The following is a 22,951-nucleotide window of genomic DNA, read 5'->3' as shown; positions in this document are numbered from 1 at the left end:
ACCGTTATCAGAAACATCGATACACATGACTAGAAAAGAACGAAGGTTGGCAAAGTGGGCAAAAGCCTGATCTGGTGCCAACCAAAATGTTGCAATGGGAATAGAAGCTTCTAAAGTACTTTGGCCAGAAACTTTGAATTCTAAAGCCATCTCCCATGAGGTGGGTTTCAAAAGGAAGGCCAAAAGAAAAGTGACTAGAAAGCAAAGGAGGTTGCCAAATACAGCCAGAACACTTGACTAGTTGGCTATTGGATGACAGAGGGCCACAGTGTCAAACTCGACACAGCAGTGGTGTAAATGAAGCTGTGGAAATCATCCAACCCTCGTCCCCAGAAGCAGCCAATTGTGCCCCTTTAATAATAGCCCCTGAACCGACAATTGCCCGGCACAAATGTTCATGTGGCAATCTACCACAGATGGATGCTGGTGAAGGGGATGGTTTGAGATCACCCATGCATCTAGACGAAAAAATCTTTACACTGGGGAGAGGAGCGCAGACTTCGCTGGAAAATGAAGAAACAGATCTGACCTCCTATCAATCTGTAATGAAGTGCTCCCACTGCGGGTCTGGTCGTCGACTGGCTTCAGTTTTGTAGAACCAGTGACTTATGCAGGTGACATATGCGGGAGGCAGTTATGTTAGGGTCCATTGTTTCACACCTGAAGTATCCGCACTTGTACATTCCCAAGAATCGATCCTAAAGGTGGGGCATTTGGTGCATGCCCCAACACATGTGCGATTACAGGAAAATGCGTCAGCCCAATTGTTCTCCCAGGTTGTAAAGGGAGCACAAGGAGTATCAGGTGGACTGCCTAACAAGAATGTGGTGGAAGGACAAACATCACAAATCAGCACAGAAGATGCCCAGGGATGGGAAGGGTTTAAAAGGTGTATGAAGAAAAATCTCATGGAATGTGCATGAACTGTAAAGCTGCTAAATTGGAATACCAGGGGACACAGACATTTTTTTTTAGCAAAACCGTGTCGCTGTTGTTTCTGTGCAAGCATGATATTTTATTTTTGTGGAAACGTGGTTGACCAAATTGATACAACTAGAGGGGTATGTGGTGTTCCAACGACTGGCGGCTAAAGGCCCACATGGCCGGACATTTGGGGAACTGATCGTGGCAATTAAGCAAAGTTTGGGTCTCGAGAGTGTGAGAATGTCATGTACAACTGATAAAATCCTGGCCATTGAGGTAAGGGTCAGAAATAGAAGTGCTTGTTGCCTGATACTAATGGTAAATTTGTATATCCCACCATTACTAGTGAGCACGGACGTTGAGCAGGAAACCTTAGACAAGGTGTGTGCCAAGTGGTTTGTCATTAAGGGCAATGAATGCTCACTAGTAGGTGGTGACCTAAATGCACGTCGTAGGAATCCAGAAAAATGTGGTGCCTACAAGACTGTACACCCAGTTAGTGTATTAAAACAGAGGGAGAATGCGAAGGAGGCTTTTTATTTTTTTTATTTTATTGGTTTAAATTCAAACCTTTAAAATATTACACAAACAAGACAAAACAACAATTAACACAATTACTATTTGACCCCAACTATCATCCTCCCTTCTCACATCCCATGTCATGGTATTACAAAAGGTTTCACATGACTGAATCTTTAATGTTACTACTCGTCCATAAGTTTACTTGACATTTTATGCTGGAGGCCGATCAATTACATTCTTTAGTCCCTCTTCTATTACGGCCAAGAAGAAAGTCAGGGGCATAATTAATTTCATGTCCAATCCGTTCCACATTCTCTGCCATCATTCATCCGCGCACACAGTATGGTGGGCATCGTACTACTGGCCCAGATGAATTGATCTTACATCCTTTAGTTCCGGACAGAAAAGCACTAGATGTTTGAGGGATTCCAGCTCTTTATTGCAAAAACGACAAGTGAAATTTGATCCAGTGTTACAAGCCCAATGGCTAGTCCGCTCCTTGGTTTTAATCGCATTTAGCCGGAATAACATGAATAGTCTTCTGGCTTTCGAATTTGGGAAGCGAATCAGGTATTTTTGAAGCACATTGTAGCCTCTTGCTTCGGCGGGAGAGTCTTTCATAGCGCTGGAAGAATGGCGCTCACTACATGTAGCGATCCAATCGGCTCGCCAAATCATCACTTTAGCTGCCGTAGGATTTGAGTGGAGAGTTTCCAAGCTGATGTTATTAGTTAGTAAGAGGTCTTCGCATCGTTTCACCCATTGAGATAGAATATCAGGGCCTCTAGCTGACGCATTGTGAAAGATTTTAAATTGGAAAATTCCTTCCTCTGCTCTGGATTTTCGAAACAAAGCCAGTAGGTTCCAGCAGATCCGGGCATGCAGCGAAATTAGGGCGAGTTCATACCTTATGCAGGCTGTTGAAATTCCGATTGGTAGGCTTAATGCCTTGGTCCAGAACGTATGTTCCAGTGTAGCCCAGTGATTCGACGGGCATCCAAAGGCATTTTCCGCACCTTAAGTCAGGATTGGGACAACTTTCTGTTCATAAAAGTTTTGCAGTGGTTGCATTGAAAAGCGCCAAATATTCTGTGTATGACAACACCCTGACATGCCAGCTGACCGCATTTCCTCTTGGATTCAGCTACCCAAGGCTCATCACAGATGCTGGAGTTCAGAATCATGCCCAGGTACTTTACGCTTTTTGAGATACATAGATGGTCTTGATCTAATGACCACACATATTTTGAGACCCTTGACTTTTGGCTTGTTTTTAGGTTCTCAAACACCAGTATTTCGGCCTTTGCTGTGTTTATCTTCAGGTTGTTCATGCTCACGTATTTTTGCACTGCCTCAAGTTTACGTTGAAGGCCAATCAGGGTTAAATCTAAGAGTACCAAATCGTCTGCGTACAACAGCCAGCTTATCTTCGATGTGTTGAGCTTAGGTGGAAAGACTCTCACAGATTGTATCGCCTCACCGATGTCGGAAATGAAAAGGCTAAAAATTGCAGCTTCCAACGGGCAACCCTGTTTAACCCATTTGTGCGTCTTGATTTGAGCTGACAGGGACCCTGATTGATCTAGTCGAATAACAATTGAAGTGTCTGTGTGGAGTTCTTTAATTGCCGCAAGCAAACCAGCCGGGCAACCCCACACCTCCATTTTTTGCCACAAAGCTTCACGATCAATCATATCAAATGCCATAGAAAAGTCAACAAAGGCAAGATACACTTTCGTGTTAGCTTGCAGGGCTTCCATTTTCAGTAGATTTAGGACAAGGAGGTTCAGAGAACACCCAACAAATTTCACAAAGCCAGCTTCTCTTTCGTCCACTCTTTTAGCTGTTTTGGCCCAGGTGATCAATTTTGTTTGCAGCAAAGACGCGTAAATCTTACCCAGTACATCAAGCAGGGCCACTGGACGATAGTTTTTCGGTGATGATCTATTTCCTTTCTTGAAGATCGGCACTATTATCCCTGTCTTCCATGAAGTTGGCACTTGTTTTTGCGAGTTGATTCTAGCAAATAGATCGAAACACAGGTCAGACCAAAGATCAGGAAACTGTTTGATCATGAAATTTGACAAGCCGTCAGGGCCAGGCGCCCTAGAGTTTTTCGCTCTCATAATTACCTCACAGATATCTTCCCTTGTAAAGTGTAGATTCCATGATGCTAGGTTAGATGTTTCCAAGTTAGGAGTAAGATTTTTGTGGTATAAAGCAGTAAAATGATGCACCCACTCAATTTCTGGAACCAGGCATACTTGCAATGCCTCTTGCGGTGTTTCCATGCAATTAATGGTTTGCCAGAACTCGCCACTGTTCTTATTAGTTAGAGTCCTCAACATAGCCTCAGCATCGTTCTGGTGTATTACAGATCGATGGCTTTTAATACAATTTTTATAGGACAGTTCAGCTACTTTGCTTCTTGACGTTATTTGTTCCTTTGGGCCTTGATTGATTTTCCGGATTTCAGCTCTCATTATTCTTTTGCCCTGCATCACCGTTAGGTCGAAAAAGTGTTTGTTCCGAAATGACCAATTTTTCAGCCCAATATTTTTGGCTTTAAATTGCGACAATATAGGCACATATTCAATCTCCTCCGGCATAGACTTCAATTGGGAGCATATATTGGCCACCTCATGTTCCTCCAGCCTCACACGTAGACGATTTGACTCCACCAGAACTTTTGTGCCCCATTTTTGGCTTTGCACGCCTCTTAGATCTTGAAATTTTAATACCCTCATTTCATGGTCACGATTGACCATTGTAAGGATTTCCATGGTTTTTATCCTCGCATGCATCGTATCAGAGGCAAAGATGTAATCGATGATAGAGCTTTGGCCATCACGCTGCCACGTGGGCTTCGCCGGAATGTCCCCATGGGTACAGCCATTTAGCATTGAGAGACCTTGTGCGTTCAGTTCTTCTGACCAGGTTTTAGCTAATTGACCTTTGAAAGAACTCTGTGGTTTGAATAAGTCAATATTTAGATCACCATAAACTATCAAGCCACTTCCATTGCTTGACTCTAGCAGGTTATCGATTATTGAGGTGACCTGATCGTTGAAAGGATATGTCCCGGTCCATCGATGGTTCCAATATAAATTGATTATGTGGATCACATCAAGCGCTTTAGGTGTATCCATGGATTTTCGTATCTCGCAAACTTGAATGTAGGGCGTATAGTTTTTTTAATTCAGCAACCGGTAGCCTGAGGATCATTTGATCATCGTTAAGAGTCCTGCTAACGGATGCCTCTTCTCTGCCTTGATGGCTGGGTTCAGAGCACATTCAAATCCTGAGATCACTGGCAAGTCGCACATCCAAGTTTCTTGAAGACAAATCAGCTGTAAGTCGTGTAGCCAGTCATTTTCTAGGAGATTATGAAGCTGCGCGTGTTCCATGAAGCAAAAGAACATTCCTGAACCGCGCTAGTCTTCGGGCGTTAGCTGTGAGTATTAGCGTTCAAAGCCAAGGCCATTCAATTCCATTCTTGCATAGAATCTTGTTCCATAAAGCTGCTTGTTTTCGTGGAAGAGGACTTGTCGGCTGGGCCACCATTATTTATGGTAATTTTAACTTTCGCCATTGGACGAGTTCTGGTTATCACATCTTGCTCAGACGCAACTACACTTTGAGGGGTGAAAACGGGTTGTCGAACTTTGAGTACTGGTCCGTTCTGACCAGACTGTTCTGCTGATTTTGTTCAAATTTTGCGAGATCTCCAATGGCCTTAAATTACCCTTTTGAGCAAGCCATGCTTCGCTTGGTCCATCTTTCATCTCTGCTCGTTTATGCCCTTCCGGTTCCTTTACTTTATAAGTATCGAAACACAGCGACAACAACTCTTCGTCTGCATCCAAAATTACATTCGCAATTATATTAGAGTTTACGTGCAGAATCACCTTATCGGTACACAGATCGTCCGGGAATTCAACAATTTTCAAATCTTTCGAACCAAGGGATCGCAGCCGAGGTATGTGATGGAGCAGTCTTAACGTTTGTTCTGTTCAAGATTAGTTTGTCTCTGCCTTCCAGCCTCTCCAGCATTAGTTTGATCAAAGGAGTCGGTTCCACAGGACGGGCTGTAACCTGACGGTTCCTAGGCTTCTGATGTTGCATCAACGTTTCTCACTGATGGTGGTCAATTTTCAGGGGCATAGATGCTTCGGCAGCCGCAAAGGCGGCCGCATGCTCTACCTTTCCACTTGCAAAGTTCACCCCATTCAAAAGCCGCTGGCATGGACTACCAACCTCCTGGTGTCTCATCTGCACACTTGTCCTCTGTCTTTCCCATTTTGCTTGTAACGTGATGAACTCCGGGCTCTTGGGTTCTGGGCCCCCATCCCTTGTCTCTGCCACAGGGGGAACTAACTCACATAACCTATCTCTGATCTCTCGTGATATGTTAGTTGGTAATCCTTGAATCATTTGCGGCATACCCAGTTTGGAGTTTAGTGCATCTGTTACCGAGTTCTTAGGCTCACTAATCGATTTTGAGTTTGTTGGCAACAGGGTGGTACAAGGTACTTCGAGAGGGGCTTTCGCAAGTTCAACTGCCACCTCCACAGGGTCTACATAGGTTGATATGTCTATTAATTCCTCATGAATTGCCAGTTCCTCTTCGTTTAGCGGAGTTTCCGCAACTTTCATGTTATTTCCCCCTGGGTCTAGATGGGCCATTTTGTTCTCCTTGATTGTGTCAGCTAATTTCAAAGTGGTAGTGATAACTTTATCGACAAGTTGAATCATATTGATGTTGCGAAGGAATTGTCGGGCTCCTTTTTGTTGAAATTTTTTATGGGCTGGCATGTTCTTTTGTTTTTTCGTTTGGCGGGGATTTTTTTGGCGTCCACATTTGATTTAGTTTGAGCTTCAGCATCTAGACTTCCAAAAATGGGGAATAGGCCTGCAGATTTAGTAATGACAATAGGCACCTCTTTCAGACCAGAAGCCTGATCCACTCCTATCAAAGGAGATGAGCCAGAAGCCTTTTGAGAGTCCAGTAAGGCTGGATTTGATGCATTTTTAGCTTGCAGAATTGCTGTATTAAACGACATTGCGAGTAAATTGGACTGCCCATCACTTTTACTCTGCGTCTCGCTGAGGTTCTTCGGATTTTCCCCCTTGAATACCACCAGAGGAGAGGCAACCTTAAGCCCTCCATTGGGTGAATCAGTCACTTCCGTTACAAGACTTTCGGATAGCGTGATGGGCTGGGAAGTCTGCTTCACAAATTGAGGTGGTTGCGTTTGGCAATCGGTCTTCATGGCGGAGACAGCAGTGTTGGATGGAACTTGTAAGGGAGAAGTCTGATTTTTCCTTACCATGTCTTTCATGTTGCCAACATTGCCCAACTCCTCTCCCCTTTGATCCAAGTGTGATTTGCGAAAGAGAGACAGTGCTTCCTTCGCGACCTCTGCGAACTAATTTTTATCAATCATGTCATTCCGTTTAGCATCGTTAGCTGATTCTATGCCCGCCAATATTTTTTGATTCGCCTCTTCTTGTTTGGTCCTTTGTGCACCATGCATTACTTCTAGGTGCATCAATTTTGAGTTCATCATAGCCAATAAAGTCGTGAGATCCTTCACGTTTTCATTTAGTGTTTCATACAACTTGGTGAAAGGTGTAAGCGAGATTGCCATTGCAGACGTTAGGGCTATTAGGAGGTCATTTGAAGGCACGTGTACGCAAGGGGCTGGGCACCCACCTCCAGCTTTCCCCTGTGGCTCTCGTGCAGCTCGGGAAAGCCGTGCCCGTTCTCTCCTAATTTTTGGAAATGGACGCTCGACAAGTGACGATTCCCTAGTAATCGGGTCATCTGACGAGTCCTCACAATTAGAAGATTGACTTAATAGGCTTTGGTTTCTCATCCTAAGCTTACTCCCTACATTATTATGGGCGGGCAATCTTTTCTGAGAATCAGCCACCTTTCCCTCTTGTGACTGTACTGATCCGTCAGACGACGCAATCTCTCGTGACTTGAGTCTTTTGTAATTGCCGGATCCCCATATATCTCGATTTACATCAGCAACATTAATGCAGTGCCTTTTCTGGGGGGGTTTATGTATCAATTCCTGAACTGGGGTAGATACGGCAGTCCGTTTACATGACCGGGATTTGTTTAAGTTGATCAGATTTTGTAATACAGAGGACACTACCTCCAAAGAGTTTCTTTTATCAATATGGGATGGATTGTCCCCTACAACCCTCTGCTCACTTTCACTTTGTGATACTGTGTTAGAAGTGGATGCTTTGAAGTGAGGATCCATTAAGTTTGCATCAGGGGTAGGGGTAGGGGTTTTCTGAGTGGAGGCAGAAGCCTCACGATGATCAGCACTTAGCATTCTGTTCGAGTGTGAAATTCCGACCCTGGGAGAATCAGGAATTGCGCTTACTTCAAAGTCGTCATCAGAACCCACAAGGCATCTTCCACTAGACACAGCTTTCAGCCGCCACGCCGACTCAGCATGGGCAAGCGATCGGCTGATTAAGCGCGCCTCAGCCAAGTCCAACTGGCGCTGCACGGCTTCGGAGGAGATGCCGTGCTCGCTCACGGACGCCGCACTTCCATCCTGTCCCCGCCCACCAGTGTCATCAGTAGCGGCCGCGGACAACATCGCGGTTTCCCGTGCCTGCTCAATAGCAGCCTGCATGCAGCCCGGCACCGCGGCCACCAACACAGCCCCCCATCCCCACATGACGACCACGGCACAGCGACCTTACCAGCCGGTACGTCGTGATCAGTATCGTTGGCAGCCTTGTCAATTAAACTTATCGTACTTGTTGTACATATCGTCTGAGACTGAGTCATACCTTCAGCTGGCTGAGTAATATTGGGAGAAAGGGGGGGCAATGAGGCAGGGGAAGAGGGTGAGTCTGGATGAACAGGGTGCACTACTGCGTTACAAGTAGGATAGGAGCACTCCTCTGATCTTGAAGGTTCAAAAACATCTTCTACCATCACCACTATTGGATCTTCGGATATTCCTGTGTTTTCAGACACTGAACCGCATGAAAAATATTGGCTCACCTGTTGTTGTCGCGCTCATTTTTCAGGGAGCTCCTCTAAATTGGCCATGCGTTTTACTTGGGCTCTGGTCCTTGAAATGAGGTTAGATGGGTCCATAATTTGCGGAGCGCAGCAGGGCCAACGCCTTACGCCACTCGCCAAACAGCCAAACAGTGAAGCCTTCAGTCCTTTGGTCCTCAGGGCTTAGCGCCGCAAGGGCGGCAGAGGCGGCCTTTTGCATCAGGTGACCTGGGTCAGGTGGTCAGTTGTTAAGGGTACAGGCACACGCACCTCTGTCTCTACTTCTCCTCTCTTCCTGATAGAGACACTCGCCACAGCCAAACAGTGAAGTCCTGAGCCCTTTGGTCCTCAGGGCTTAGCGCCGCAAGGGCGGCAGAGGCGGCCTTTTGTATCAGGTGATCTGGGTCAGGTGACTTGGTCAGGTGGTCAGTTGTTAAGGGTACAGGCACACGCACCTCTGTCTCTACTTCTCCTCTCTTCCTGATAGAGACACTCGCCACAGCCAAACAGTGAAGTCCTCAGCCCTTTGGTCCTCAGGGTTTAGCGCCGCAAGGGCGGCAGAGGCGGCCTTTTGTATCAGGTGACCTGGGTCAGGTGACTTGGTCAGGTGGTCAGTTGTTAAGGGTACAGGCACACGCACCTATGTCTCTACTTCTCCTCTCTTCCTGATAGAGACACTCGCCACAGCCAAACAGTGAAGTCCTCAGCCCTTTGGTCCTCAGAGAGGCTTTTCGGGTATCCCTTTTGAAGGAATGGGGATTGTTTATGGTGAATGGGAGAACCGTGGGCAACCAACCAGAGAAGCCTACATGGACTCTGAATGACAAAACATCAACCCTCGAATACCTCTTTGTCAGAGTGTGCTGTGATGGTTGAGTCCCTGCATGTATGTGGGTCAAAGTACAGTGATTATTCTACGATGGTGTTGGCACTCAAAATGGGTACCCCAGGACCAAAAGATAAGGGAGGGGTTGGGGTGAAAGTAAACCACTCCGGTAACCAAATTTGCTGGACAGAAAGAAATATCAGCAAAGCTATGTGTGCCACGAGGTGTCTCTATAAATATGAGCTACCCAATTTTGTTTTGCTCCGTATATCCGAAATGGGTGATCGTCTGAGCCAGATAGCCCAAACGACTGGTCTTCTACCACCAAGACAGCTTACGGAACACCCGCGCCAGTACAAAAACCCATTTGATTAAGAGGTCCAGGTAGCAAAGCGGAGTATGCACTACAAAATAGGATTAGCACAAAGGGAAGGTGGTGCTACCGAACACATTGAGATGTGAATTAGAAAACACACCAAAAAAAAAAGAAGTGTATACAAAAATGTCTCATAGAAAGGCGGGGGAAACTGAAAAATGCCCATTGGCAGAATATGATTCAAGTTATATGCCGTAAGAATAGCAGAGAGATCTGACAGCACTTGTCAAAAGCAAAGGGTGATGAGCAACAGGATTTAGTAAACCCAGCACCAGCAGTTAAATGGGTCCAATACATAGCATCCAAACATACAATCATAAGGCCAGGGTCATTTGATCACACCCCACTAGCATCTTGGCCGCTCCAATTCACGACAGACGAAGTCCATACTGCAATTGTTCGTCTTCAGGGATCATGTGCCGCAGGGCCGCATGGTTTGTCAAATGCTGTACTGAAGGCCAACCCTGCTGAGTGGGCAGAGTGTCATGACCCTTGCCCCTGGCCCTCACTGGCAAGTCAGCCTTCCAGTTAGTGCCAGGTCAAAGGCCTTAAAACCTCATCCAAGGCTCATAACCATCATGAAGACCAACATTAGAATGGGATTGTTTACTTGGGATTATTTAACTTGGGGGGTGGGGGGGGTCAGCCAACATGGAGGCACACACATAGCTCAGTTACAAGGAACTGAGCTATGCGGTCTAGTCTTTTGGGTGTGGCAGGCCTGGGACTATTTTACCTGGACTATTTTACCTGAGACTATTTAAACCGCACCCAAACAGCAGAACATGCTTTGCGTTATTTTGCTGTGGGCAGCGTAACGCTCACCGTGTCCAGTTCTTTGATCCCAGTTTACCTGAAACCAAGGACCTGCAGAGAGAGAAAGAACACTACGAAACTTACCTGGAACAGTATCCTGTCTTCAATCCATCGCCAACTTCAGTTCCACTCACCTGAAGGTACGAACTCCATCATCCAGCACTGCATGCATCCTGGAATACCATAACCTGGAAAGAGGAGAAAGACAGACAGCATTAGTAAGCGTTTACTCACGTTTCCTCTGGAATGAAGAAAGCCACACAATTCTTACCTGGTTCGTCATCTCCTGGTCAGTATCATTACAGCGCTCGGCAAGGAACATCGCAACCTGCAAGGCGAGAAAAGACACAGGTTAGCAATATAAAAGGCGAAACAGCGCAGTGCATCGCGCATTACTCACTAGACAGCATCGCACACACCGCGCTTTCGCCTACCAGCCCATGCTCATCTTCAAACTGCATGACAGCACCAAAATACCTTTCCATACCTAAAAAGGAAAGAAGCAAGACATTATTATTCGAACTAAGAGGAACATAAGAACTGCATATAAAGACTGTAAAGCAGCAAACCTACAAAGTCGCAGCAGGCCTGGATTCCCACATGGGGGCTTGCACCAGTGAAGTAACTTGGTCGCTGCTCGCTCCCCATATCTACGCGCCCCTGCCACGAGGAGCAGGACAGAGAATCCACCTTTTACAATATTAAGACCCATCTTTAACCAGAGGCCTTACCAAGGGACTGGGAGAGGGTTTGAGAGTGCAAATCATCCAACCAGGACTGGGTGGCGTCCCCGTGGATACCAGGTGAGTGTAACACAGAGTTGCTTGAATATATTATACAATAAGATCTGTAATGACGGTGTGTTAGTGAAAGATTGGCAGCGTGCTATATAGTTACTGGTGTACAAAAAAGGTGATAGGGAAGCACCGGAAAACTACTGACTGCTCTCCCTACTTGATGTATCTGGAACGCTCTTTGCCTCTTTGGTTCTGGTCGAATTGCAGAAATGGGCAACTGTATTGCATCCTACACAAACCGGGTTCAGGCCGGGGCCTAGTACTACGCATAATATTAGATTGCTGGATACTGTGATAAAGGGGGCCATTGGGAAGGACAACCCTGCAGTATATCTAATATTCGTAGACTTTTCTGCAGCATTTGATTCTGTGAATCGCACTAAATTGTGGACCAAGTTGTTAAAGTTGGGTTGTCCCGATTGGCTAATGGACGCTATAAGATTCCACACCAACACAAGTGTCGAAGTGAGACTAGGGGAACTCTGACAGAGGCGGCAATGACGAACAGGGGGGTAAAACAGGGATGTGTGCATGCCCCCCTGTACCTAAGGTATTAACATCAGAATTGGGCTGTTCGGTGAAACTTGGTTTAAAATGTGTGGGGTGTGCACTCTACGCAGATGATTTGGTCATTATGGATCGTACTATAAATGGTGCAAAAGCCAAATTCAGGGCCTTAATTGATTATGTTGGTAAAAATGACCTGGTGATTAAGATGCAAAAACCAAAAATGACGGTCATAGCAGGTAGAAAAGCTCACAAGTTTGATATCGAGTTTAAAGTTGGAATGCTCGAAAAAGTAAGTAGCTGCCATCCTGTGGTAAATACAATAGGATAATGGAGGGGGGCAATAGAAAGGCCTGTCAACTAACATATGCAAGCAAAGTTATGTACCAGCAATCCTCTACAGCCTGGAGGCCCTTGAAATGAGCGATCTGTTATGGCTGAATGTCCTGGCGGGGTCGTTTTAGGGGGATGATTCTTGGTCTCCCCCAGGGAACCCTGTGGCATCCATCAGGCTCGAATTGGGTCCGATATTGTTACAGGCCCAGGTTTTGATCCGTAGAGGTATATTGTACATGAAGTCCAAGAGTTTCCCACAGTGTCCATTGTTGAGTATCCTAGGCCAAAGTTACTCAAGGAGTACTTCTAAAACCAAGGGAAAGAGCTTCCATAGTTTAAACAAGGACTGCTTTAAAATGATTGACTGGTCACCTGAATTTAATAGGGGAACAGATTTTGTGGCCCTGAAATTAATCTTCAAAACTAAGCTTAAAAGCTGGGACTGCATAAGAAACTTTGCCTCCCTGGGGAAGCTAAAAACCTAAAGCCATGTCTCAGGTGTCATGTGTCAATATCTAAAACCTGAGCTATATTTGGTAAAAAGTCAGAGTCCAAGAGACTTTAGATAGCGAATACGCATAAACTACCACTGCTCACGGTGCAGGGAGTTTATACCCAAATCCCAGTCAAAGAGCAGTTTTGTTGTATTTACAAAAACAGAAATTAACCTGAGAGTGCCAGGCATGTCTTGACACAATGCACTGAAATGTGTACCCGGCATATGAATGTTTTGGGTGACTTTGTGAGCCAAGGTGCCTTTAAATCAGATGCTTTTTGGGCCTACTGTTTAAACACTGATACAGAGAGAGTGCAAATTGCATTGTACAGACATTGGACCCAGGTTAAATTACGGTTGGCATAGTCACATTTGAATGTCTAATGGAGGTTGAAACACTAAATTGTTAAATGTAAATTATGTCCTGTTGCGGAAAGTATTGCAAAATGAATAAACCCTCAAAGGGAAATATATCAAGAAACCCAAGCACTCAAGACCTTGCTGTGTTTAATGGTAAAATACTTTATTTAAATAATATGTGCATCATAACAACAGGCGAAAAACATAAATTCATCAGTGAAATATATAAATATGTGATGTGTCATTTAAGGTAGATTAATTGTAAAGAATTTTATTGTTTGGTCTAAATAGTAATTTTGTAAAAGTTAATTATTTGAACTAAAAACAAATACATTTTATTATTATTATAATGGCTGGTGAGTGCATATTTTGAGGCGTGCTTTGATGTTTATTGGAAGTCGGTCTGTTCCCTAATCTCAGCGCACAGTTTATGCACCGTAATATTATCCTGCCATCCCCTGGCACACCATCATCCAGACTACCGTCATATATTGGAAAGGCACCCTAACCAGGGAATGTCTTCATCTGTATTCTACCCCTTCATCATATCTGGTAGAAATTACAACCTTCTTGTCTAATAAATACCATTGATTAGGGCGCTGCTTGTACTATACCCTGAACCATCTTCATAAGCGTAACCAGTTATTCAACTTTGATGGTTGGAAAAACAGAGGTCAGGGGGAATGGTACCCACTATTATGCTCTTTGGGCCTACTGCAAAATACCGAAAGATTGATAAATGATCATGCAGTCTAGTGGGGTGTAGTTGGAGTAGGCCTCCATAAGACACTGTAAGGGAGATATACCAGCTGAAATCTAGCAAAGGACAGGGGATAGATACTGCCATTTGTCTGGCTGGCTGAATTACCCTTAAAGAGAAAGGCAGGTCCAGCTAGTGACCTTCTTGGTTGATGATTTTGTATGAAAGGATGAAGTAATCAGTCAGGCGATTAACTTTATTTCACATAAATTACACGTTCTTCATAGACAAAATTCAAACAGAAAAACGAAATAAAAAATACATAGATCCCACATACACACAGCATTATTTAGAATCCAGACATATGCATAACAACAAACATGAGTCAATGTTAGTCGATTTCTTGCTAAAAGTTCCATTATAAAGATACATTTCAATGCATTTAAGGTGTTTGATTCAGGTGCCTTTTTCTAACTGTCCATGAACAGACCATTCCTAGGCATTGATCTCAAAGAGAAAAGAAAAACATCCAGCTACAAGTTTGCAGAAAGATCACTTGGTTGCAAACCCACCCCAACCCCAACCCCTCCACACAAACACTTGTTTGGACTCACACTGCATCTAAGCCAAACTACCCTCCACCCTTATGTTTTTCCTATTTTTAATTCTTCCTCATTGCGATCTTATAACAGATTTTCATCCCTTCTTTTATTTCTTGGGACATGATGCCAGTTTCTGTTATATTTACTGGCTAGGTCAAGTTATGTCCGGCTACATGTTTTATTACATTGTTTTGCATTATTGCTTGATTTTGAAGTGCTTTGATGCAGCCGTGGGGTCGCTGGAAGCCACCCCCTACACACCCAAATAAGAAACAAACACAAGAGCAGCACTCAGTTTATAGATTCGTGGGGGCAGATCTCATGTTGGGTTAAGCAGGACACGGTCTGTGCCTTACCTTGAAGGCGAGGCAGCCTTTCCCAGCCCAATCATGAAAGCAGTGTCTGTTGCTGTTTTGCGGCCGGTCTTCTAGGATGTCTGTATGCAGGTCTGGTTTGTTGACCATGCCAACTTTGTCCACCAAATAATCCCATAAACGTTTGTCCCCCAGGAAGGGTAGATGCAATGCTGCTGACTTCCAATCAAGGTTGTGAACCAGTCTCCAGGCATGGTACTCCACAGAATGAAAGATCTAACAAAACGACTTCACTTCAAATCTCCGAAGTCCTCCTCAGCCTCCAGTAAATCCTACAAACGCAGGAAATCCTCGGGTGTGGCGGAGTTCGTGAGGAGCATGATTTCATGGCCAGATGTGCGCCAATTAAATTCTTGGGGGCTGCATCTACCTTACAATAGTTCGTCCCTTGCCTCACAGCCACTTCCTCAGGGGCCATGGACGGCTTTCCCATAAGGGTGGAAAGCAGGGTCAACCTCTTTGAAAACTGGCAGCTTTTCTTCAGGTTCCAGGGGATACAGCTTGTTCAGAAAGCGAGGAATCCTAGCCTTTTCCTGGATGTACTTATTCCTTCAGGGGCTTCCCTTTAATGGCCTGGACGAAAGGTAAATCCTTCTTGACCTCCTCTTCAAATTTCTAAACCGTATGGTCTGGTCGCCTGCCACCTCTCAGTCAGACTCTCTAAATTTCATGTAGGCTGTTACATGGTCATGGGCTTTAGTCTCTGCCTTGGGGTCCAGCATATTGCCCATAGGTTTGTATGGTTCCTCTTAGTCGGATGAAGAAGACAAGGAAGATGAAGTCGGGTAGTTCTTGCTTCTTCTGGACCTTTTTTGTGGCTGCTCGTTCCTCCCCAAAGTTATCCTTGATGAGAAATTTGAGCTTAGCTGCTTTATTTTACTACCTCTGCCTTTTCCTGCCATGTAGCGATTCAGAGGACTCGGAGGAGCAAAGCACAATGTGCTTCGATTTTTCCTTAACCTTACCCATTGCAATGATGTATGATGCCGAGCAAAAGAAACATTCAGCGTCATAGCAACATTGGAAGTAAAGGCACTCAGATTTTTTTAAAAACACAATCTGAAAACCTGCAGCACGGGAATCCCGGTCAGGCATCAAATCAACCAGAACACAAGACCAGTGAGCACTCCCTCCCAAATTAACCCTGTCCCACGGATACTCTGGGTTGGGATTAGAGGGGGTTGAAAACCATGTAGCTTCCTCGACATTTCCTTGGAGGGAGGGTGTTTGACTCCTGCCCGATCAACATCCCTTACCCCTGTGAGGAAATATCACAGTCCACCTTGCGATGCGATATCGGCGCACCATTCGCACTGACCTGCCTCTCCTGCATATACTCGGAGCAGATTAATGGGAGAAGAGAGGGCCTGCCTATGCCAGTTAGTAGCTGCAGCATCACTTTTCCATCATTCGCCCCACTCCTCCACACGTTTTGTTTGCTGAAGCACTGTTTGGGAGATTCCCTCGACGTCTCATTTCCCACTATGGCTCTCTTGAGACCATGAGGATTGACGACACTGTACAAAGTGAAAGAATGAGGATTAATGGACGAGAGATCAAACAAGGTTTACGTGATGAGAAAATAGAAGTTGGGGATGCCGTGCTGGTGAGAAAGTGCAGACTGACTTGCAAGCTGAGTCTCCCATATGAGCCACATCCATTCCATGTGATGAATACAAATTGAACAATGCAGACATCTGATGGGTGTGAAACTGTAACCAGAAACTCCTACTTCTTCAAGAAAATCCACGACTTTGCAAACAGATATGATCATTGTAAAGACTGGAGGGGGGGTATCTGTACTTATGTCCTCTATTTGGTTGGGACAAAGGCACACAGCACCCGAGCCAAGGTTCTCTATATGGTAGCTTGGAAGAGCAAGCAAAGCTTAAGCACTCAGGAGGTGATGCAGGCAGGTTCCAAAGTACAGCGAGTCCCCAAGCCCCCACAAAGGAATGTCCAAACACTAGGTTAAGTGATAACACAGATTCTTTATATAAAATAAGGTTCAGTCATATGTATACACACATATAAATAATAACACTTTCTACTCAGGCAGTTCTATTCAAAGAATGGCAAATATATATCTATGTGCTACCAGAGAATACTTATATTCAGTAATAAATGCACCAACTGCAGAAAGTTTTAAATAAGTAAGTGAGATCAGGCCTTGCAAATTCTTAGAACTCCTACTAGACCTGCAGGGCATACTCCACCCGAGAGAAATGCACTTGCCCCAAGGTGACTGGCGACAAAATATTTACCAGGGTTTCTTGTAAAATGGTGCAGGTCGTCATTAGGTTGCACATTAGGGGAACGAGTAGCGGATGAATGGAGGTGGAGAAAGGCACATAGCCAAATTTAATAGCAATTTAAGATTGAACAGGAATAGCAGCTTGAAGTTTGCACTTAAAAAAGGGAATACATGGTAATACATAGCCATGTTTCTGTTGTTTCAGAAGAGAATACTGGGTCTGCTAGGACTTACTACACCTATGTATATCTAGTGGAAGATATTTTGGGCGTAGCAGGACTGAGAAAAAATATTCAGGCAGTTACAATCAGGAAAGCAGGAGACGGCAAGCCCCTGAAGAAATTCCTGTGGACTCCTTTTTAAATGTAGAGAGAGGAATGAAGCATGTTCAAGTATGAAGTGTGAATTGTATGAAAGAGCAGATTTGATTTTGAAAAAATGAACAGCGATGTGTAGCTGAACAAAGTGTACTGTGAAGCATTGGCACTTTATAAGTTCCACTGTGATGTATTGCGATAAATCGCTTTCCTGTTTGTCGTTTTATATGTCAAATACAATGTAATGACATTGTGTATACTAGTGCATACTATTAAATTGTAATTATTTTAGATTGTTTGAGTGAAATGAAAAATGTTCTTTCATGTAAGGCGTGACTGACTCTTCCGAAACCACTAGACCCAGTAACGTTGTTTTTGTGAGGATAGTACCCTGTAGAAGGGTTGCTCAACTGGGTCTTTAAACTACCCTCTAGTCTCATCTTGCTGTGGAGCATGTCGTCATAAGCACACTTCATATTTGGTGCAATACTGTCAAGCATGTACAGTGAAACTTGTATTAGCCATTTACTACAAGGTGTGTTTGTAGTAAATGAAGAATAAGTTTCTAACATCCCCATACTCACCAGCAAGGTCAAGTATCATGCAAACGGTACTCGCCCTTCATAAAAACTACTCGCCAATGCTAGTGGGCTAGTACATTTTGCAAGCCCTGGATGTGTAACAGCATATATTAGTAGGAAAGACAGGCAGGTTAGTTGTGAACAGTGGCAGAACGCTTTATTTAGACTACGTTTTATTTAGACTAGATACGCAATTATGTGCAAGAACCCACCCCCAACCACCTGGCCAACCTGTAATGGAAAAGTTAGGGAGTAACTTAACTTATCTTTTACAGTCCAGTCTAAAAATGTTCAATAACTCTCTACTTTCTTTTTAAAGGTTCTACCACCCCAACGTACCCGAGCGGCCACAGGAGAACAGGATCCAAGACCAATCTGAGACCCCTGGATGACTCCTGAGGCTAAAATATACTTTTCCTCATCACAGTACCTTTGGTGCCTTGGCCGGCGAAGCAGCCGAGTTTCTCGGTTTCACTTGACGATTCATTTTGAGGATGGACCCCCCCCGCCCCCTTGGAAGAAGGAGCCACTGGGATGCCGAGTCCCAAAAAGAAAAATTGAACCAATGTCTTTCTGAAGTGCAGCAGTTTTGCTCTTTGCGGTGCTCTCTGTTGGTTGATGATCTCTCCTACTGTACGAGTCCTGGGGAGATGAAACTTTCTGTGGGCACCTCAAACGCTTGGCAGATGAGAGTAAGACCCCTGGGGACCTTTGTTGACTTCTGGCGGCGATGGGGTCGGGTTTCGGAATATTGCGGTTTTCCACCTTTCGGTTCTTCGATGCTGCAGCCGCAGCACTGGCCTCTGGATGGCTTCTGGCGACCTGGACTCGACCATTGGAGTGGACCACGGGCCCTCACCAAGTCTGGACCCTCAGGACATCTTTGTTGGATTCTGGTGGTGGGAAACCCACCAGCTGACCTTCCTCTGTACTCAGCGACTCTGGACCTTCTACGGTCAGTGATGATGGCAAGAATGACCCTTGAAGTATTCTTCAGCAGTCAGAACTTCGCAGTTCCGGGTGTCAAGCAACACTATGCTAGGGTGCCCCTCTTCTGGGCACTACACTGCAACGGGCTTCTAGTGGTCACAAACGCTCCTCCAGACCTTGGGTGACACCAATGGACTTCTTTAACTCGAGATGTCTGGCACTCTTCTTCTGGATTCATGAAGGCCCCTTCTACGGACAGCAGGCACACAAGACTGACTTCTAGGGTACTTCGGATGAAGAGCAGCAGGTTGCTCGATGTTCCCTCGTAGCTCAGGAAGAGGTCTCCTTTGCAGGTCCTCTCTTGGATCAGTCCTTGGAGCAGCACAGCAGCTTTTGGATTTCGATGAAGAGTAGCAGCCGCGATCATCTTCCGCCAGCTCGACTTCAGGGATCAGCTTCCGTTTCGACTTCAGCTTCTGAACAAATTGGTGAGTGCAGGGACCATAGTTACACACATTTGTTCCCCAGTCACTCAGGCTGAGCCAGGATCAGTCAACCAATCACAGCCATTCAGGCCATTCACTCCACCCAGCCACTAATAACATTCATGTCAAGGCTGTCTCAGGCATTGTGTCACACACAGAAACCCGAAACCCCAACACAGAAAGTGAGTTCACTTCAGTCTCCATTCATAGGCCCCACCTGAAGGGTGTACCCACAGCCCCTGGGAAGGCTCCAGTCAGTATGACAGAAGGCAGTCCCAGAGCCATATATGGTATTTCCACCCAAAAGCCAGTCAGGGGGAAGGGACAGAGTCAGGGCTTCCCAGGACTTTGGGAAACAAGGTAAAAGGCAATAGAAACCAAGAGGCCACAGTGACCATCTTGCCTTCTTTCAGGAGTCCATTAATTCCTATCCTATGGAAGGGTCTGGGTGTCCCAGAAATGGAGGACACTCGGAGCCACTGCAAAGTGAGCATGTAGTTGCCACCAGCCCATACCCTGCTCTGTGGGCAACACAGAGGTGCACAAAAAGCACACACAAGTGGCACACGAGTGTAGCCCCACCCATGGGCGCCATAAGGGTATCCCATTGGTGTTATTCATCAAAAAGAAAACATGAAGAGCTGCACTGTCAGAAGGCAGTAAACATAAACATAAACATAAAGAAAGCACATACTGAGAAGTGGTGGGCCAAGGACTAGGAGGCCCTGTTCCTCTAAAAGGCATTTCCAGCATCACAATGATGGTGGGACACAAGTACTTATATACCGATGATGCACAGAATCATTGGGTCTTCAATCAGCAGAGAAATGAGAAAGTGAGGATGAGGAGTGTGGAGAAGCAAATGGCAAGACACGCAAGTCAGCCGAATCAAGTAAAGGGTTGTCCCCGTAATAGGCCCAACACAATGGTAACCCAAGAGTGAGTTTGTTTGTTTGTTCACAAACATAGTTAAGCAGAAGGAGGTGTACACACATATCTCGGGGGGGGGGGGGTAGAGAACAATCATCACGCCTACATGATCAAGTTCTGGACTCGTAGAGGATGCAGTACTCCTGCCAGGCTCGGACTGGCCTATAGGGAAATGACTGAATGCAAAATGCTAGTGTGGCCAGTTTTTTTGGTCAAAGTGGGCCACTTTTTTGGCCAATATGGCCCAGTTTGATTAGTTAACTCACCATGCGGCTAGTAGTTTTCGACCACTGTTAGTGAATTAATATTCTTAAAAATGCACAATCTGCGTCACACGTTATCAAAAAACTCCCCCATGGCTAAAACTCAAACAGTCTGTAATAAAAGGAATGAATTGCTATTTGCAACTGTGGTCCACTTTTTAATTGGTGTGTAAGACACCTTCATGAACCCCGACTCCTACAACAGGGTTCCTCTATATTGAACCATCTGCCTTAGTTCCTAGTTTAGTTTTTAATTGTTTTGTTGATAATTATGATAAAGGAGGAATGCTATGAGGCGTGTGCCTTCAAGAAAGAAGCCATGTACGTTATGGCGTTAAGTCAATAAACAGAGTATGCCAGGCTACATAATGAGAGCATGAGCTGAGAGCCCCACTGCCTGAGTTTTATTTGGCGATTGGGTGACTATGTTGTTTGCCAGCGGGAGTAATGAAATACAGAACCTATAGAATCAAGTGAGCAAGCCAGAGTCCATCACTTTGGTGATCCACAAATCCCTTGCCATTGGGTGTCTGGCCCAGTCTTCCACACAAGCACTACACTACCTACATTCACTGAAAATACTCTGTATATGGGTGAAGAGAATACAAATGTCCTATTTACAGTAAGACTACACTTGAATACTAAAGTCTTTGTCAGGGTTAGGCACACTGCATAAAAGAAAATGCGTGCGCCCACTAAACATACTAGCTACTCGCCTCTCCCAGAGTCCCCAAAGAGGTGCATACTGACTCATACTTGCCAACCCTAATGATTTAGGCAGTAGGCTACTGCTTTTTAAGCAGTCCTACCGCCTACAGATTTGGGTGACAGATCCTACTGCTTTTTACAGGGGCTGGTCATGTATGTGACTCTAAGGCAGGCTGCTTGAGACCGGCCCAGTACAAAGCATTCAACACATTAGTTAGTCTACCTGGGCAGTGGTGGGTGGGTGAGCGATTACTTTGAGTGATGGGCTCAGACCAATCCATTGACCTGACAGCTACATCACTCTGCCCTGCACTCTGACCGGGACAGCCAGGCCTTAGGTGAACCACCAGTGAAGGCAAGTGGCAGAGCGTACCACCATCTGCCTATCAGATTGAGGAGGATTTCAGTCTCCATGTTGTTCAGTTATTCATCTTGCACTGCAGAAATAAATGTGTATTGCCCAGGCTGCTACCACAGAGCAGTGGCAAACTTTGCCTACTAGCTCTGTGTGATTACCTTCTGTGAAGTTAGGTAATTAAATTCGGCGTTAATTTACCATTCAGAATTATACATTTTAAACACTTGAATATCCTTCCATGTTGTGCTGTTTGATGTGTTGTGTTTTTTAGAATCCTCCAGTGGTGCCAACAATGTAAGTTTTGTATTTTCCTGTGATGCAATTATTTTTTAACTTGAAAACTCCTACATCTTTTTGGTCACACAATGTTGGCAACTATGCTGACTAAAAGGCAGTGGCTCAGCTGCACACAACCACACGCCTCAGCACTGTGTGCACACAAATTATAGCAGTTACTACAAAGAAACACACAACTCTGCAACAGACGTAAAAGCCGTGATTACACACCTACGCTGTCACGGACCCATACACCTGTGCTCCGGTGGCTGTCCAAACCAATAACCCCACACCCTCTTATAGGTAGTAATACACACAGTTAGTTGGCAATGATAAACGGCACAGAACACAACAAAAATTAACAGGGATTCGAAATCAGTTTTCCTGACAGAGGGTGGAACGCAGACACTTGAGCTGAAGGGAAGGGTAAGGGACCGAACAGAAAACCAAGGCTGGCGATCATAGGAAAGAAACTCACCAACAGAGGGACCTGCACCAAACCCCAGCGTTCCCAGGGTCCGTTTGCTCCTCCAAGCAGGGACCGTCTGCAAACTACTGTTGGTCTTCCCGAACTGGGCCTATAGAGTAACTGCTGTCGAGCAAAGGAAAACTGAAGACTGTGAGAATTTGCTGACGGTGCCTACCGCCGTTATTTTCCAGGGACTCTCTAAAAACTGCTTTCCTGTGTGCGGCTGAGCAGGCGTAGGGTTTTACTGTTAAAATTCGATGCATAGAAGTAGAGGTTTTAACGCGTTTCTTTTCAGTTACAGTACTTTGTTTATTTTGGTTTGGTGTTAGTTTCGGGGATGCACATTTCATTCGAACCCCCGAGCTCTGGGGGCCGTCTAAAAAGTACTTTACTTTTCAAACCGGCCAAATGTGGCTACATGAATTGGTTTCATTCAAACCAGTTGTGTGTGGCCTGGCAATGAAGAGCATTTCACAGGATTGTATTAGGAAGCTTTTATTATAACAGGGTATACCTACATACATGTCAACATTTTGCCACAATTGGGAGGGAGATTTTGTAACAGAAATCGGTACAATTGAATGTTCCCATTGAATTGAATTGGGGTTAAAATATTTTAGGACGGATACAGTCAAAAATAAAAAAAAAGCCAAATCTTCGGTGACAAAATTGTGAGTCTCTCGCCCAAATCGGGAGGTTTGGCAC

General features: G+C 45.1%; 1 protein-coding gene across 2 annotated transcripts in view; it reads right to left on the bottom strand.

Moving 5' to 3' along the window:
- The window catches only part of CCDC106 (coiled-coil domain containing 106), a 607,047-nt gene extending 584,689 nt beyond the window's left edge, over positions 1 to 22,358 (bottom strand). For both annotated transcript variants that reach the window (XM_069606800.1, XM_069606791.1), the window contains exon 1: positions 22,256 to 22,358. The gene's annotated coding sequence lies outside the window, so the exon portion shown is untranslated. The remainder of the gene's footprint in view (positions 1 to 22,255) is intronic.
- Positions 22,359 to 22,951: the final 593 nt, after the last annotated feature.

The sequence above is a fragment of the Ambystoma mexicanum genome, chromosome 1p, assembly GCF_040938575.1.
Source record: "Ambystoma mexicanum isolate Mex_15411 chromosome 1p, UKY_AmexF1_1, whole genome shotgun sequence".
In the NCBI taxonomy this organism is placed as follows: Eukaryota; Metazoa; Chordata; class Amphibia; order Caudata; family Ambystomatidae; genus Ambystoma; species Ambystoma mexicanum.
Note: the sequence above shows the minus strand (reverse complement) of the source record. Positions and strands in the feature narration are given on the sequence as shown.